The following is a 19,100-nucleotide window of genomic DNA, read 5'->3' as shown; positions in this document are numbered from 1 at the left end:
GCCATCACAAACAATGTGAGGGAAGTGGGCATGGGTTTTCTCAATAATACAAATATAGCATGATCAATAACTTTCGATCTATTAAATAGCCTTTTCATGAGTTGGAGGAGGTTAAAGAAAGAATGGGATAGATGGAAAGCCAAGGGAAAAGGAATGAGCAAGGGATCCTGACAAAATAGGGGGATTGAATATGGTTGGTTTAAAAAAGGATGCAAAATCTAGAGAATTACAACCATAACATGGCTAATCAAATGCTCACTATACTGAATTCTCTCAATGAGAATATTGTTAGTCTTGGTGGTAAACTGAAAGCTAGGTGTTTCATTCTAGAGAAGGATGAGAAGGACAATGTTGAAGACAAGATGGAAGAGGACACAATAATAGGTATAACCCAAAACCACTTGGATCAGACCTACGAAAAAATCCAGGAGCTCATGGAAGAGGAGAACCAAAGAGCCTATGAAGTGGTAGAGACTATCCAGGACCTCAAAAGGAAGGTGGGTGGGGGGTGGGGGTAAGTGAAAAATATTCAAGTTTCGTCCTTGGTTTCTTTAATCTCTATAGGTCTTTGTTTTTTTGGTTTTTTGCCTATTTTTGTTCTAACCTTTATATTGGCTATTGTTTTGTTGTTGGGCTTGTTTTTTTAATCTGAAGCCCTTTGTTACGTAAGAACCTTTGGGTTTCAAGATCCCTGTAAAACCTATTTTTCTTAATCAAAAACTATGAACTTGTTCAATTCATACACTAAGAATTTACTCTAACTTCCAACCCTCTCAAAAGGTTGAGGATGGACTTATAAAAACATCCCAAATCCTATCCAAATTCTCCAAACAGTTATTGAGATCCAACAAAAAATTTGCTTGAATGCAACAAAAAGTTTTCAATTTTGTCAATGACAATATTAACAAATTTTTAGCAACTTTTTTTTCTTTGAGGATATGACCCTTAAACTTACTCCAAAGGTAACCAAACCTTTCCAAAAGAATCAAATGGATGTAAAGCATGTAAGAAGGTTTTAAAACCACTTATTGGGCCCTTCTACCCCTTAAGACACAAGAATGCTCAATTAGACCTAAGTAAGCAACTATGAGCAACATAGGCTTTCTCACCTTAACCTAACTCGTCCTAGGACTAGATTAGTCCTATTATTCACCTAGTGATTTGGATAGCACAACTACAAGAAAAATACCCTAGGATCCATAGGTCTTCCACAAGCCTACCTAGATGCCCCTACACCAAAATTACAAGAAGTCAAACAAGTTCCTTAATAGAGACAACTAGTTCCTTCTTGAGCTTAGGCGCCTTTCAAACCACCTTTTCTAAATCATCCAAATAAATAGGAGAATTTTCAACCTATTTTTTTCCTTGAGATTGATCTCATGCATATCCTAAGGCCAACTTCCTAACCAAAGGAATCTCCATCCTCTACATCCAAAACCATCATAGCCCCAACATCCTTTTCAACTTTCCCCACAATCTTATTCAAACAATCAATAGAAGTGGACAAAGTATTATGGAAATTATTTAATATCCTTTTAATGGAGGCCTCCATTATGTTAACCCTTTCCTATAGCTCATTTGGCTTCTTCTTTGAGTTCTCCATATGCTCAACATCCCTAGTATTAGCAATATTTTATCAATTCCCCTATGTATCATCCAACTTGACATTTAGAGATTTGTAATAAATATTGAGGTGTTAGAAACCTGATAGAGAAAGTAAAATAATTGGGGTGGGTGGGGGTGAGTCAAGATCTTCAAAACTACTTCAAACATAAATCATATTTCACATCTTCATCATAAACCCTCATTAAACAACTTTATACTTATATCAAAATAATTATATATACTACAATGTTATATCAAATCTAACATCTAATAACATGAATAACACATATAAGAAATAACTCAACACATGACAATAGTTATGGTAATGCATAAACCCTCCAAGGTGAAAGTAGAAAGTTATAGTGGGGATGATAGCCACAAAGATCTTCACTACTACAACAATAAAGTGTGACTCTTAACTCTACAAAGTTTGATCATTTCTGATGATCTACACTGTGAGGGGTCTTCCTTGTTAATTCGATCTTATAAGACTATTAAGGATGTCATGATTAAAATATCCAATTTCATAGCTAAGTGAGTACTCTATTTGGAGATTTACATAGGCCTGTTAGGACCACTATGTTAAGAGTGTTGATCTTAGATTGGTTTTGACAATTGAGTGTCAACACACTTAAGAAATATTCTAAGTTGATGCCGAGTCATTCAGATGTCGAGAAAATAGAAAATGTCAAGAAAGTTTCAAATGCTGAGTGACTAATAGATGTTGAGAAAAGTTCAATTGTTGAGCAAGATAGAAGTCAGTATGTGTCGAGCATCAGTAACTGATAAGTGCCAAGTAACATAGAATAACCATAATATTTTGTGCCCTCACAAACTAAGATGTAAACCATTTTTGAGCTGACATATGTATAAATCTTGAAGGATTAAAAGATAAGATCAAATCTATTTGATTCCTATGTAATCAACATGCAACCAATCAGAAAAATGGAAGGATTTGAGTGGGAAAGATGGATGAATCTCAATTGTATATTCATACCTAACCCTAAGTCATGAAACCTTTTTAAGGAAATTAAAACCCCATAGTTTAGTAATGTATGAGAGAGTATGTGAGAAGAGAATGGATGCAACGAGAGAATACTAGCGAAGTTTGAAGAAAGTGAAAGGGGTGAATTGACTTAGAAGAAGGACAACATTGCAGTATCAGTTAGTAGAATAGTGAATAAAGATCACAACAATTTCTTACCAAATCAGTGAGAATATCAGATTGGACAGAACAAGGATCTAAAATCAACAATAGAAAATTGCAAGTAGTCAGTTCAAACATTCTACTATACTTTCTAACAATTATATTAGAAGAATGAAATCCTTTGGAGATAGGTTGGCTTAATAGCCATTATATAAAGCGTTAAACAAGGTGACATTCCAAGTGAATATTTTATAAATCCTTTAGCTAGGTACACTTCTAATAAATTGTTAAAATCCTTTAACAAGGTAGGATCTAACAATCATTGTAAGATTTTAATAGAGCAGGCCTTTTACAGGGAAAATCATGAGAATGGTCAAAATATGTAACCTTAACAGGTGAACTTTATTTCTACAATAGTGAAGAGTTGTGGGTGTCATCCCCACCCTAGTTTTACCTTCTCATTGAAGGGTTTCTAGGTAATCATATCTGGTGTCAAGTGTTTATATGGATACATTTACTTTACATTTTATTTTTATATGTTCATGCATGCATTTTTTTAAAGTTAAAAGTTTTATTGGTCAAAGTTTAATACTTCTAATTCACCACCCCCCTGCCCCCCTTGAAAGCGTAATTCCCACTTGTTAACTCAAAACAATTGGTATCAAAGCTAAGTTCTCATTAGGAGAAGTCTTATAGCTTGGAGAAAAGATCTTGAGAAGGAAGTCTACAAGTTGGGAAAAACTATTGAGAATCAAGAGATTGAGATACACCTCCTACAACAACAATTGGATGAAGCCAAAAATGCCTTGAGGAGTTTGCTAAAGAGAAGGAAAGAGATTGCCATAGCTAAGAATGACACTCAATTCAAGGAGATTGACACCACAAAGTTATTTGTAGATGGTAACTCATGTGAACTTGATGTAGCAATTGTAGATCTCATGGATAAGAACAAAGCACAAGCTAAAGAGATTAGAAATCTCAAGTTGGAACAAGAATCATAGGCAATATTACTATGTGAAGTAATTGAACAAAAGAAGAAAGCCATTGAGGATAAGGGCATGATTGAAGAAGAAAAAAGAATTTTTTCAAATAGATTGGAAGAAAAGCTAGCAAAGCTATCTAGGATCTCAAACATATAGTTGGATACCTTGAGAAAAATGATGATGCCCATCATGAATTGAATGTCAAGGGCATTGAAATAACCACATTGAAGTTGCAAAATGAGTAGCTGCAAAATAACCTAAAAAGAGAGAAAGAGTTTGTTGAAATCTTCAATGAGTAAAATGAAGCCATCAAGTACTTTGAGCAACTACTAAAATTCCCTAGATCTAGTGAAGACACATCAGGTTTGGGCTATACAAGTACTAAGGAAGGTGAGTCATCCAAAATTATTGAACAAAGGAATTACGAATGTAAGAACTCCAAACCCACTTGTCATTTTTGTGGTAAGAAAGGACATATAGCTAATGTTTTTAGGAACAAGAATGGTAGTTAGAATGCTAAGCCAAAGAATGTGACACATTGTTACAAGTGCAACAAACAAGGTCATCAAGCACGTGAATGTAGAACAAGGACAGTGCATGCACCAAGATTTGAAGGATATTGCTACAATTGCCAGAAGTATGGACATAATGCTTTTGAATGTAGATCCAAGCCCACATGGTCATCAAACAAGGGAAGAAGCCATGAAAATTCTGATAATTGGGATTACAACATAAGACATAATTCTCACTACTATCAAGAGTATGGACACATCCCTGAAAATTGCATAAGAACACATTTTATTGGAAGCTACAACAGATGGTTGAGCCAAACTGCATGCTTTAGTTGTTTGAAGACTGGTCACATCAACAAGCACTACCCAACAAGGACAAAGGCACCTAACTCTGACTCAAACAAAGGAAAAGGTAAGGTAGGTGTTGAGCATATTAGAGGGAAGATGAATAAAACATGGAAGAAGAAAGATGGATGCAACACATCAAATGAAGGGATCACTTCACCTAAAGGGTTAAGTGGTCATACTTCATCAAACTAAGCAAGAAGGTATGTGGGATTGATATTTAAATGCTTTATCATGCATTAGTTCCTAGAATGAGTTAGCACTGAAAAGGTTAGATCAACATGAATAAAGATGCAAGATTAAAACTTCAAAAGTTTTCAAAATGCTCTCGAGTAAGGAAAGTTGCCCTCAGATGCCGAGTAAAATCCTAGTGTATGTTGAGTTGTCTGCCAAAGTCAGTATGAGATGAGTATGTAGTGGTTGCTGAGTAAAAGGAAAATTCTTATTGAAGCTGAGTAAGGGAAACTCCAATGGATGTTGAATGTTGAAAAGTCAATGGAGGCTAAGTAAAGCAGAATTACATTAGAAGCCAAGTGGATAATTTTACATGCACTAAGCATTAAATGCTATGAAATAAAGGGTATAAGGTTGAGTTTTTGATCATTTCTCATCATTGCAAACATAGAGCGAGAGCAAGAAGAGCATAGAAATGATTTCAAAGCAGAGATTGATGCTTTTGCAAAGATTCCAGTAAAGATTTAGCATTGTTTTGATGATCTAAGGTATTTACTTAAGTGTCGAGCTACGCAGTTACAAAATTTCTATATTTTGAAACCCTAGTTTTTAGAAATGGTATCCAGCTCTAGAAACCCCAAGGATAAGGAACCCTTTGAGGTTTAGTTCATCAACAATGAAGTAAAACAACCAAATTTTAGACTAATTCCTGAAGTTTCTTATAAAAATGATCTTTTCGGCACTTTATCTATTATCCCACCAAAGGTTGTTATGGTGCAAGATGTCAAAAAATGTTACAATTGTAAAGTTGGTGTAATGCTCCACCAAGGGATCCAAAGAATTAACCTAGAGTTTCACTAAGTTTGGTAGAATTTTTTATTTTATTTTTAAATATGAAAGTAAATACCACATATAACTTATGCACCATAATGGAAGCAATAGCAATGTCCATCTAAAAGTAAACATAACATATACAACAGATTACATTCTTTAAGGATCCCTTAACATTGAATTACATCTCAACCAACTAACAACCACATGAAATAATAATGATAAGTCCAATGTTTACACATTACATTTCTAAATACTCAATCATCCACTGTACATGTCATAGGGTATGAAAAGCTTAAAAGAATATACATATGTGAAATAAGGTACATCATCCTATTATAATCCATGATACATCAAAGTAAAGATAACCATATGTTACACAAGATACATCATCATAGAAGATATATACATCCATCACAAAGATCAAACATAATAAACTAAGTGCATGGTTCCTCCCAACCATTAATAGCATCATTAAACCATCGTGGGCCCTAGCCATCCCTCAGTGCGTAACATTCCAAATCATCGAAGAGATCATCGGTATTAACATAGTAAGAATGTCACTCCTATCATATACTACATCATATGCAAAAAGTAATCTAACATGCAAATATAAGCATAAGATAACATCATCTAACATATGCTAATCATCAATGAAAGGATACATATCCACCATCATGAAGGATGCATCAGCCACGATGTCTCAATGGATCTCAAATGATAAGAGTGGAAAAACAGTACCACCTGACCGCGTGGTACCTAAGTGGTCCACTCCCACAGTGCTGAGGAGATAATCTCAAGTCCCAAATAGGCTATCCAAAACACATAGCATAAATCTCTATAAGTCCAAGAATCTTAAAAGTATACTAACTCAAAGGTTCCATCACACAAAAACTGACATCTAATTCCCAGAGGCACACAAGGACATGTAGGAACCTACTATGCAAGCGGGAAAGTGTCATCACATATATCATGTACAAGTTACCTTGGTAGTTAGCTAAACTCCACAGGTCCATACTGATCCTCATGCAGCCACTAGTATCCTCTGATACTGACGAGGCATACTATGGAATGCAAGGTCGCAACCATGTGTTCTCTCTACTCCCATCCTAGTCTATACAAGCACTCAAGGCATGGGCGAGAACAAAAACAATTATCTTTTTAGGTTCATTCAGTTAGTATTAGGTGTGAATGTTTTCACTTATTAAACAACTTACAATGAGTTACCCTGGCAGCCTCTTAGGGCCCCAGCCCCCATTGCAAGCCACTTCCCGACACTACAAGCAGATATCCTACCCTAAGCTCATGGAATCATAAATAACCCCAGTCATATACAAGTAACTGGAAAGAAAAATCAAAAGATAATCCATAATAAGAACATCAAATATCCACAATAAATGCATCAAATCTCCATGAGCATCTGAAAAGCATCCATAGAAAATCATGACCACAACAGCTCTCTATTGGCAACTAAAGCATCACTGATAATCAAAAGTATCCATTGGTTCTCAATAACCAAAATATATCTCAAATCATACTGATCGAAGACTCCAAAATCGTTGAGTCAAAACGTGTCACAACATGACATCATAAATCAACATTTCAGTCCCATCATGGCGACTAGAAAATATCCCAAGGATAACTGATTGATGACTCAAAAATGATTGGGTCAAGTGTCTCATAAATAAGAATCTCAACTATAACAATCAGTAATTACATAGAGCATTCCATCACATAACCATGGTTGGGTTTATAAAGATCGGAAATAAGACATCATCACGACATCACAATCACATAGCCCCCAAGCCTCTGGTAGACGTCCTATAACTGGTCAACACTAGTCAACCCAAAACCCAAAACAATAGCATAAAGTAAACACAATGCAAACACATGTTTTGGTTTTGCTAAAATTACATACTTGAATTTGGAGGTTTCAGTTTACGTTTTCCAATCTAGATATCAAGTGGAGAAATTGCACGTTTTACCTAACCCATGTATTTGTTTGATAAATAAAAGTTTCTCCCCAAAACCATTAGACTCAATTTTCTAATTGATCTAATAATATTTTGTTTATATAAACTTTGTTTGAAAAATAACATTCCCAATGAATCCAATATTATCAACAAAATTTGCATATTTCAAAACTTGGATTTATATCACATTCTAATAATTAACCTTAATTAAACTAGGTTTAATTAAGTTAATTATTAATACCTCTCCATTTTAATAATAATTGATAAGTTATTATTCATATTTTAAATTATTTATCTTTTACAGAATGATCGATCTATACAAATCATTTTAAATAAAATAATTATTTATAACTAATATACATATACTTATATACATATATATATACATACATATATATATAATTATAACAATTGATAATAACATTTAATATCGTTATAAAAATCAATATATATAAAAAAATCAATTTCCATATATTACAATTAATAACCAAAGCCAAAGGCGAATTTTATTGAGTCGTCGCTGATTTCATATTGCTGGCGCGCGACTAAACCGTCGCAGGTACATATATATATATAATATATATATATATATATCCGTTGCAGGTACATATATATATATATATATATACATATATATATATATATACATATATATATAATTATAACAATTGATAATAACATTTAATATCGTTATAAAAATCAATATATATAAAAAAAATCAATTTCCATATATTACAATTAATAACCAAAGCCAAAGGCGAATTTTATTGAGTCATCATTGATTTCATATTGCTAGCGTGCGACTAAATTGTCATAGGTATTGTGCATCCGTAGGTACCCTGCGACCACTGCCATAAAGGTAGTACCTTGTCATGGGTACACTGCGCATGCAGGTACCTTGCAATCCTTTTAAATAAAGAATAGTGGGGGAAAAAGGGAGGGGTACGGGGTATAACCCACCCCTCCACACTTTATTATATACATTTTTTAAATCGCATAAAACGATTTCAATATCATTTTTTTATAAAACGTTTTCATGCGATGTGGAAGTTTATTAATATAAATCTCTATTGTGATTTAATATCTGAATATTCAATATATGTATATATATATATATAAAGATGCAGATTTGAAAATATAAACATGTATATTTTACAATGAGCATATACACAATTTATTTAAGATCTCAATTTTCAAAATTTTTCTATAAACTTTTTGATCTCAAATTTACCCAATAATTCATCTAATGGATTTGGCTATAATTTAAACCCTAGCCCCGTGTTCTCTTCAGATCTATAATCAATTTTAAGTACCCCTATTGAGAATGCATACAACAAAAATAGGTAAATCCTCATAAGACATATGGAAGTCATGAAGAAGACAGGAAGTGCAAGATGTGGAAATAGCATAAGTAAAATCACAAGAATCTACCCGGATTCTGATGCTAATTCGCTCTTCCTCAGAAAACCCGCAGAGCAAGCTCCTCCCTTCTCTAAGTTCTCGAGTCCTCCAATGCTCCGAAATGCTCTCGATATGCTATGTCTAAGCTTCTAGGAATGCCTGAATATAAAGAGCTCTTAGGAAACACCTAGAATGTCTCTAGAAACAACTAGAAGGTGTCATCAACTAAGCATGTGTCTTTTCCAACCTTCTAAATGAGTCATAAGGTTGTAGACACCATGTGCTTAATTGGTGCATTAACCTCCATGTTGTTGACATATGAGAAATGAAAAGGTGCGTTAACTCTTAGGCAAGCTTATAACTCTAATTTAATTTTTTTATAACTTTCATTTTAATTTTTATAACTTTTATTATTATTATTTATTTATTATTTTATAATTATTATTAATTTCTAATTTCTAATTTTCTTTTATTTAATTCTTTTTCCTCAATTAATTCTCATTTAATTAATTATAATCAAAATATCAAAGATCATGATATTATATTAATTTTCTCCAAATAATTAATTTATTAATTAAATCTGTTTATTAAGACTTAATTAATAGAAAATTCACCATAGACCTCCAAGATAAAATATGAAAACCCATCATAGAAGAAATCACACAAAATCAGTCTAAAGGGTTAAAAATCATGAATTATGTCATCTGACACATTTGGTGGGTAAAATATCCAGATACTTGTCCTACCTCACTAGGACAAATGGTTTAAGGGTTTGGGATTTGGACTTGAGAATTTATCTCCCTTCTCTTATCATTGAGATAATGTAATAGGGTATTCTCATTCTAGCAATTCAGGGAAGTCGATACTCGGTACCTGCAACCTGCATAAAAAAACCATGCATGTACATACAATATATAATGCTAAGCTAAACAAGCAATGGAAGGAAGTGGTGCATCGTGTAGATCCCGACTAGCAGGTAACTACAAATCCCTTCTTTAACCACATCAGAAATGCCATACAATATGAACAAACACGCACACCATACACATGCAAGTATGGGGTAAGTATCCATAATAAAACACATGAGATAACAAACCATCTAACTAATCATCATTAATAACTGAAAGCAATGTAATAATCATCATGCATGTACATGAAAAGTAAAGTCTAAACGATCTCATCATATATCCACTGAATCCATAACATAATGTCTGATAGTCTCAAAACAATACTACTAATCCATCATCATCAAACCAGTCTATCATAGTCTGATAATGATAACAATAATATGTCCAGAAAGATGTGAACAAGGGCAGGCACTACAGTTGGAGCAATAGGTGACATGGAGATTAGGCAAGCTTATGACAAACTTTGTGAAAATGGGGTATTAAAGGAGGAATTCTAGATAGTTGAGAGAAAGGGCTTAACTTGTGCCCTAGATTTCCCCACACTTTTTAAAACTAAATGGATAAGGATAGTGTTGAGAAGAATTCATGAAGGATGGTTATGGTTGGAGAGTGGACCTATTAGGTTTTCAAAGAGAATCATACATAGAGTAACATGGTACCCAACCCTAGAATGGCCAAAGACCCTGAGGAGTGATTCAAAAGAAGTTATAGAGAAGAACACTAAGGCTAAGTGGAACAAAAGAGGCATGACAATAGACACAATCAGAGATCTACTTGTAGAATTTTCTTTTAGAATAATATCCCATAAATTCTACTAGTCAAGCTAACTAAATAGTGTCCCGTGCATTGCAGTTGATGTAGGATATAAACTTGTCAAGAAGGATCATACATATGATCTAGCAGAGCTGCAACTGCAATAGATTATGGAATATTTAGGAGCAATAAAGAGATCGAAGAGTGCTTAGTGTAAGTTTGGATCAATTTTGATATGTATATTTTTCTATGTTTAGAATGAATTCCCCTCTTTTGGTAAAATAACTTGAAAAAAAATAGGTCTATAGTAGTACAAGTTAATGAGTATATAGAGAAGATGGGAGCCAATTTTGAAACCTTAATGACAAGTTATTTTGAAGACTTTAAGAAGTCTATGAAGCAAAAGCTTAGAATACTAGTATCTCTAGTAGATCAACATATAAATGATTTTTAATTCTTGGTTAACATTAATTATACATACATCTAAGCAGCAATACCAAGGGTAAGATGGCTAAGGCCACTTGGTTACGAAATTAACATTAATGAGGCATCAGCAACAATCACAACATTGCTAACAGAAGACATTGATAAAAATGCAAAGCCCTTTGGCACTTTTGATGTTCTGAAATCCAAGGTAGAGATGGAGTTAAAGACCGCTTCAACCCTAAAGAAGAATGATAAATTGGTCAAGAAACTAAAGGTCAAATTTGGTGAAGGGATTGTTGAAGGAGAAGAAGGAGAAGATGATGATGATGATGATGAATAAGAAGAAGAAGAACAGGGCCAAGGGACACTTGCCTTAACACAAGGCATGTGTGAAGATGCCAAAGAAGATGAAGGTGATGAGGTAGAAGAACAAGCTAAGGAGACACCTATAAAGCTAGAACCAAAGAAAAGGAAAACTCAAAAATAGCCTGCAAGTTAGCCCAAAGGCAAGAAGATAGCCAAGCCAAGCCTAGAAAAACTCCTACAAGGGAAAGTACAAGAGCTACAAAAAAGGAGGCTAAGGAGCAGGAAAAGAAGACGGCTACCGAGTAGGAAGGTCCAGCTAAGAAGAAGCTAAGAAGAAAGTATTTATGCACTTCCTAAATCAAATGAGGAAAGGACTAAATCTGATTAAAATGGCCAATTTAGAGTGGTAAGTCACAGCACCAAGTATGATTTAGAAAATGTATATGATAACATTAGAGATAATTTAGACTTATCTGGCTTAAAAGGCATTGATTTTAATAAATTGAGTAGAGAAGAACTGAACATAGTTGAAGAATCTATCCACAGTATGATGGCCAAGTTCAAGAACACCCCACTTGAGCTTGACAATTCAATGCCTAAGGAGTTATATTCTATTGTTGAAAATAAATGGCATTACTACCTTAATATGGAGAAAGAAATAAGAGAGTCAACATTGACTCGAATAATGCCTGAGCTCACTAAAGGACAAATAAGCAAGGCAAATAAGAAGCATGGGAGAAAATTTGCACCCAAATATAGAGAATTTAGTATTCTCCAGAATAAGATTGAGGATGTTGTGAAAAAGTCCACACAAATGTGGAAATTAATCTATGGCCTTACAACTATAAAAGAAGGAGAAGAAGATCCCTTTGAAGGGAGAAATAATGGAGAGGAGGATGAAAATGAAAAGGTAGATACATTGGAGAAGGAAACACAAAAGGATGATATGGCAACTGTTGAAGAGCAACAAACAAAATAGAGTGTGCAAGACACAAAACTACCACCTCCAAGTCCTCCACATGACACTTCTACACCTGCAGAAACCATAAAAATAAAGGATGTTCCTGAAAATTCTAGTCAGAACATAAATCCATTAATTATAGAGGATCTCAAAAATATCCTTGACCAAACAACACTACAAGCCTAATTATGCAGCAATCTAGTGTTGGTCAATGTAGATGAATTGCAAAAAGTAGTAGTTGACTTAACTAGGGATAAGATGGGAACACAAGAAACATCTTTAGTCATCCCTATAGCTATAAGTGGACAACCTAAAGAGTAAGGTGTACAAGATACATCAGCCAAGGTTGACTCCACAGTCATAGTCACTACAACTATTGAGGAGCCAACAAATGATAAAATAGGATAGGTGGATATTTCTATTCCTACTACACAAGCATAAGGTGCACCACCATAGATAATAATCATTGATCAAGGAAGATCAAAGGAGGAGAAGGAGACCCCAAAGGAAAAGGAGCAAGCAACAATTCAAACTTTGGTTAATCTGCCAACCTCTGGGACTCCAACAAAAATGCAACAAAAGTTGAGCACTAAAGTAGTGAAACTTCAATATCAGCACCAGGCTCAAGCTCTACAAAGGTTGTAGGGGTACTTCACTATGGATACCCTACACTAGATGAAGAAATAGTCATTCATAAGTATGACTATGAAACTATGAACATTGATCAAATCAATGAAGTGCAAGAGGCACTAGAGAGGAAAAAGAAGCAAGAGATACTCAGGAGTGAGTATAAATAAAGGCAAGTATTGATTGAAATAAAGGACATATTTTTAGATGCTTTTAGCTTATAGATAGCTAATGAAAAAAATCCCATAATGGAGCAACTTTCAAACATAGTGGACTTGATGCAAAGTGAAGACCGTGATACAAATGCCAAGTTGATGGAATGGTCAGAAAAGAAGTTTCAAACAAAGGTAAATGAAATAATATCCAGTGAGATAGTACTATCTCAAGTAGAAATGGAAAAGAAAATTGTAAAGGTGAAGCAAGTACTTGAGAACATATTCTCATTGTACTCAAAATTGTGTGATCCTTCCATCTTCACATAGGAGACTAGCCAGAGAATCATGAGCTTGGAAAGGAACTTGAAGATATCAAGTATGCAACTACCCAAAGATGTAGCTCAAAGTGAGAAGCATTTTAACGCAATGCTTCATACTCAAAAGGAATTAGTTTTATTACTAGTAGAAGAGGCTAACACAAGAGCCAAATTGGTATAGATAAAAGCCTCCCTCAACCCTCACATGGAAATTTTGCAGAAGGAACTAGCTTATGCAGAGAATGTGATAAAGAAATATCCCAATCTTTCTACATTAGATGGCTTAGTTCACCTTGCAGCAAAGACAACCATCCAAAATAAATCCCTAGAAGTTGCAATACAAAACTGGTATGTTGCTCTAAGAATCATAATGGAAGTGAATAAGAACTTCTTGGCTAAGTATTTGGTTAGTGTCTAAGACCCTTTGACATAAGTGTCAAAAAAGGGGAAGATATTGTTGATAAGGGGGAGAAATTAAAAAAAAAAGGAGAAATTAAAGGCACGTTAGGAGAAATTGAAAAGCCAAAAGAATTAGGAGAAATTGAAAAACCAAAAGGACACTTAAAACTACAAGGGAAACATGTAAAAGGGGGAGCTAAGAGATTAAATAAAAAGGGGGAGTAATAAAATAAATAGAGAAGAGCAAAACAAAGCATAACAAGGACACATCAGATAAAGAGTATCAGCATTGAAGACAAGGAGTATCAGCTGAGGTACATTAATCTATTCAGAGATATTTTGGTGACAAGGATATGGCACATCAACTTAGGGGAGATACAAAATCTTGAGATATATAGTCTTTCACAAAATTTTGAACAATTTTGAAGTTTTGTAAATATGTCAAACAAAATGTATATTACACTCAAGGAGGTTAGTTTCATTATGTATAGTTAAGTGTTTTTGACACTCATGTCAAAGGGGGAGATTTGATTTTAGATTGGTTTTGATAATTGAGTGTCAACACACTTAAGAAATTTTCTATGTTGGTGCCAAGTCATTTAGATGTCAAGCAAACAGACAATGTCGAGCAATTTTTAGATGTTGAGTGACTAATAGATGTCGAGAAAAGTTCAAGTGTCGAACAAGATAGAATTCAATATGTGTTGAGCATCAGTAACCAGTAAGTGTCGAGCATTAGTAACCAGTAAGTGCCGAGCAACACACAATCAGCACAAGAGTTTCCTATGCAATCAACATGGAACCAATCAGAAATATGGAAAGATTTAAGTGGGAAAGATGGATGAATCTCAATTGTAGATTTATACCTAACCCTAATTCAGAAAACCTTTTTAAGGAAGTTGAAACCCCATAATTCAATAATGTATGAGAGAGTATGCAAGAAGAGAATGCATGCAAGGAGAGAATACTAGTGAAGTTTGAAGGAAGTGAAAGGGGTGAATTGACTTAGAAGAAGGACAACATTGCAGTATCAATTAGTACAACAGTTAATCAAGATCACAATAGTTTCATACCAAATTACTGCAGATCAGATTGGATAGAACAAGGATATGAAATCAGCATTAGTAGATTTGCAGTAATCAGGTGAAAAATTCTACTATACTTTCTAAGAAATTTATTAGAAGAATGAAATCCTATGGAGATAGGTTGGTTTAATAGCCATTAAATAAAGCTTTTAACAGGGTGACATTCCAAGTGAATGTTTTGTAAATCCCTTAACCAAGTACATTTTTGATAGATTGTTAAAATCCTATAATAGGGTAGGATCTAACAATCCTTGTAAGCTTTTAACAAAGTAGGCCTTTCACAAGGTAGATCATGAGAATGGTCAAAATATGTAACCTTAACGGGTGAACTTTATTGCTATATTAGTGAAGAGTTGTGGGTGTCATCCCCACCCCAGTTTTACCTTCTCATTGGAGGGTTTCTGGGTAATCATATTTGGTGTCAAGAGTTTATATGGATGCATTTACTTTACATGCTATTTTTATATGTTCATGCATGCAATTTTTTTAAAGTTAAAATTTTTATTGGTCAAAGTTTAATACTTCTGACTCATAGCGCCCCCCCCTCAGAAGTATACTTCCCACTTGTTAATTCCAAACAAAGAGATTTACCCTAAAACACATATGTTAAATTGTTACAGTACCTTGATCCCTCGGTTTGCACTAAAATGTTGATATGCATCTCCTCTATATAATGTAATATCACCTCTTTGTGATTGATCTTCAATGACTCCTCACTCCACTACTTATTCTCCTCTATTTTTTATCTCTCTGGTTCGCTTTAAACTTTGCATCCAAACTTCTAACCATAACCTCTATGAATTATGTCTAATACCCTTCTTAAATAGATATTTGGTCAATCTTCTAGATCATGATCAACAATCTAAATTCATCCCTTTTACCATGTAGTCCTTTTGATTTTCTAATTGGTTGATTTTCTTTCTTAGGGAGTAATGATCTATAATTGCCCATGTAATTATCTCCTTGATAAACTCCAAAAATCTATAAAACATGGTTCCAACTTGACAAAATGTTTTACATAAGATTTTGTGCCATTAAAAACTTATATAAAAAAGTTGTCTTACTCAAAAATAATAGTCTTCTAATTCTTAGGCATGCATGTTCTTCATGTTGTCCCTTGACTTTAACTCTATTTGGCTTATATTGGAAGTTCCTCTATATTTCTTGTGATTCATAATATCCTAAATCACTCAGCATTAATTGTACTAGTCGATGAATTTGATGTATTCTTATAACTAACTAATGCTAGGTATGAATTGATTATCTACACTTCACCATTATACCTACTAAGCCTATATAGTGGCTCGGTTCCAATGTTAGCTAACCAACATTTCCTAGATAATGACTAAGTGTTTGATACTAATAGACAATATTAAGATTTTCTTCAAGGTAAATGATCTCCCAAAACCTTTGGCATTAGTGACAAAAATAATTATTCAACATTACATGTTTATTAAAAATTCAAAACTTCAAAATATGCAAAAGCTCCCCCTTAGGGTGTGCTTCATACCTTGAGTTGACTTTAGCAACTATATGAATGTTCCACTTCTATCTCTTAGTATATGATCCTTTGTTTCCCCTTGTTCTTGATCATACATATTTTCCTCTTTTTTTCATCATAGTTGTTGTGGAGAATTAGCAAGGGTTAAACCATACTTTTCAAAAAATGGTATTTGAATATACTACATCATTTTCAATGTGTTGTCCCATGTATTTCTTAAAGACTCTATTTATTGACTTTCAATTTCCAATTTTTTCACAAGATCAACTGTAGTATCTACAATAAATAGATTAGGATCCCTCTTGATTAACTCTTTAGCATTTTTAAAAATTCATTGGCATTAGCTCCAAATGATGTGTCAACATAACTTGAATAGATACAAGATTTTCTCTTATTCTTCTATCTTCTATCATCAATTCAAATTGTCTCCCTTGCAAAAATATCAACTTATGGAAGTGAGTTAAACTAGAACTTGCATCCATGTTTAATGTGTTAGCACTATATCACAAATCAACTCCATTTTTATCTAGTTTCTATTTCTTTTGTGAATATAGAAACATCACACAAATTATTTATGTCGGGCAATTAGGTATTGCAATAAATTCATCAAGATTTACATTCTTACCTTGTATTCCTCTAGGAGATTTCAATTTTATTTTCTTGGATTTCTTCCCCTTTGAATCTAGGGTGTCAGTACTCATCAAAAATAATTGTAGACCTTGAGTGAGAATTTCTACACTTCGTCTCCATGACTCCTTGGATCCTTTTTTCCTTTTCTCCACAATATCATGTTTCTTTTTAGTGGTCTACTCATGTGCATTGTCATTTTTCTTCTCATCAGTGGAAATGAGTTCACTTGTTGGACTCAATTGTACAACCTCCTTTTCTCCCTCAATATGATGTCTTGAGGCATTTTATATCACATCTGTTGTAGACTAGTCTATTTTAACATGTGAGATTTTCACCTTCTTCTCTCTTTCTAAGTTTATACATGCACTACCCTTATTTTTATCATTTTTCTATTTGGGTTTGTTCATTCTTTCAATGATTTCTTTTTTAGCCCTCAATTCATTCTTTAATTGATCATTTTTAGACCTTGGATTTGTAATCTATTCCACCTTGCTAGAAATCTCATGATTTTCACTTAACAACTAATTGATCATGTCATATTGATTATGTGTCATCCTTTTCACTTCATTTATCCTTTCATCAAGTCTTTTACATTCAGATATTTGTTCTTCTCCAATAGATTTTATATGGTTGCATGAAATTCACTAGATCTATCTACATCAAATAATTCTTCAATAGTTTCTTCTTTGTATTGTGTTTTATTTTGTTATATTTCCATCTATTTCACTCTCTTCAAGGATTTTCTTAGGGTGTCCTTTTGCAGTCTTAATGTGTTCATATACAAGTTGAACATCAAGCTTATGGTTTTCAATGATCTTTCCAAGTTTGTAGTCTTCCATTTTCCAAGATCTTTAACTCCCAAGTGGTTAGACTTCAACTAAGAGTATACAACTCTAATAGGTCAATTGTTGGAAATATTATATGGAAAGTAAGATACTGAGAGGGGGAAGGGTGAATTAAGATCTTCAAAACCACTTCAAACATAACTCATATTTGACATCTTCATCATAAACCATCATTATAAAACTTTAATCTTATATCAAAACAATCATATACTGCAATGTAATATCTGATCTAACATCTAATAACATGAATAACACATATAAGAAATAACTCAACACATGACACTAGATATGGTAATGAAAAAACCCTCCAAGGTGCAAGTAAAACTATGGTGGGGAAGATATCTACAAAGATCTTTACTACTGCAGCAATAGAGTATTCTTTTTAAGGCTACAAAATTTGATCACTTCTAATGATCTACCTTGTGAGGGATCTACCTTGTTAAGATTTTTAAAAAACTATTAGGTCTACCTTGATTAAATGATTTGACATCATAACTAAGTGAGTACTCTATTCAAATATTTGTGAATTTCTGTTAGAACCACTTTAATAAGAGATATAAACTAAAACACCTATTACAATCTTACAATACCTTGATCCTTCAGTTTGCACCAAAATGTTGATACAAATCTCCTCTATCCAATGAAATATCACCTCTCTATGATTGATCATCAATGAATATCACCTCATTTCTCAATTGCCTCTATCTTTTACCTCTCTAATTCATCTTAAACTTTTCATCCAAACTTCTAATTCATAAACTCTATGAATTAGGTCTAAAACCCTCTTTAAATAACTATTTGGAAAAGCTTCCAGATCAGTATCAATTATCTATATTTATCCCTTTTGTTTGTTATTCTTTCTAGTTTTTTGATTGGTTAATTTCCTTTCATAGGGATTGATGATCTATAATTGCATGTGTAATTGTCTCCTTGATTAAATCCTTGATCTGTAAAATACACTTATAGCTCAATAAAAATGGTTTACATAAGATTTTCTACCATTACAAACTCATATACAAAAAAAATCTTACTCGACACTAATGATGCTAGATCATTAAAATAGACTTATAGCTCAAAAAAAATGGTTTACATAAGATTTTATGCCATTACAAACAAAGATACAAAATTTTTATTACTTGACACAATTGGTCTTCTAATGCTTGATCATTCATGCTCTTCATATTATCCTTCGGCTTCAATTCTGATTGGCTTATAC

This window comes from Cupressus sempervirens, chromosome 10 (genome assembly GCF_028749045.1).
Source record: "Cupressus sempervirens isolate cs-2001-9-10 chromosome 10, ASM2874904v1, whole genome shotgun sequence".
In the NCBI taxonomy this organism is placed as follows: Eukaryota; Viridiplantae; Streptophyta; class Pinopsida; order Cupressales; family Cupressaceae; genus Cupressus; species Cupressus sempervirens.
Note: the sequence above shows the minus strand (reverse complement) of the source record.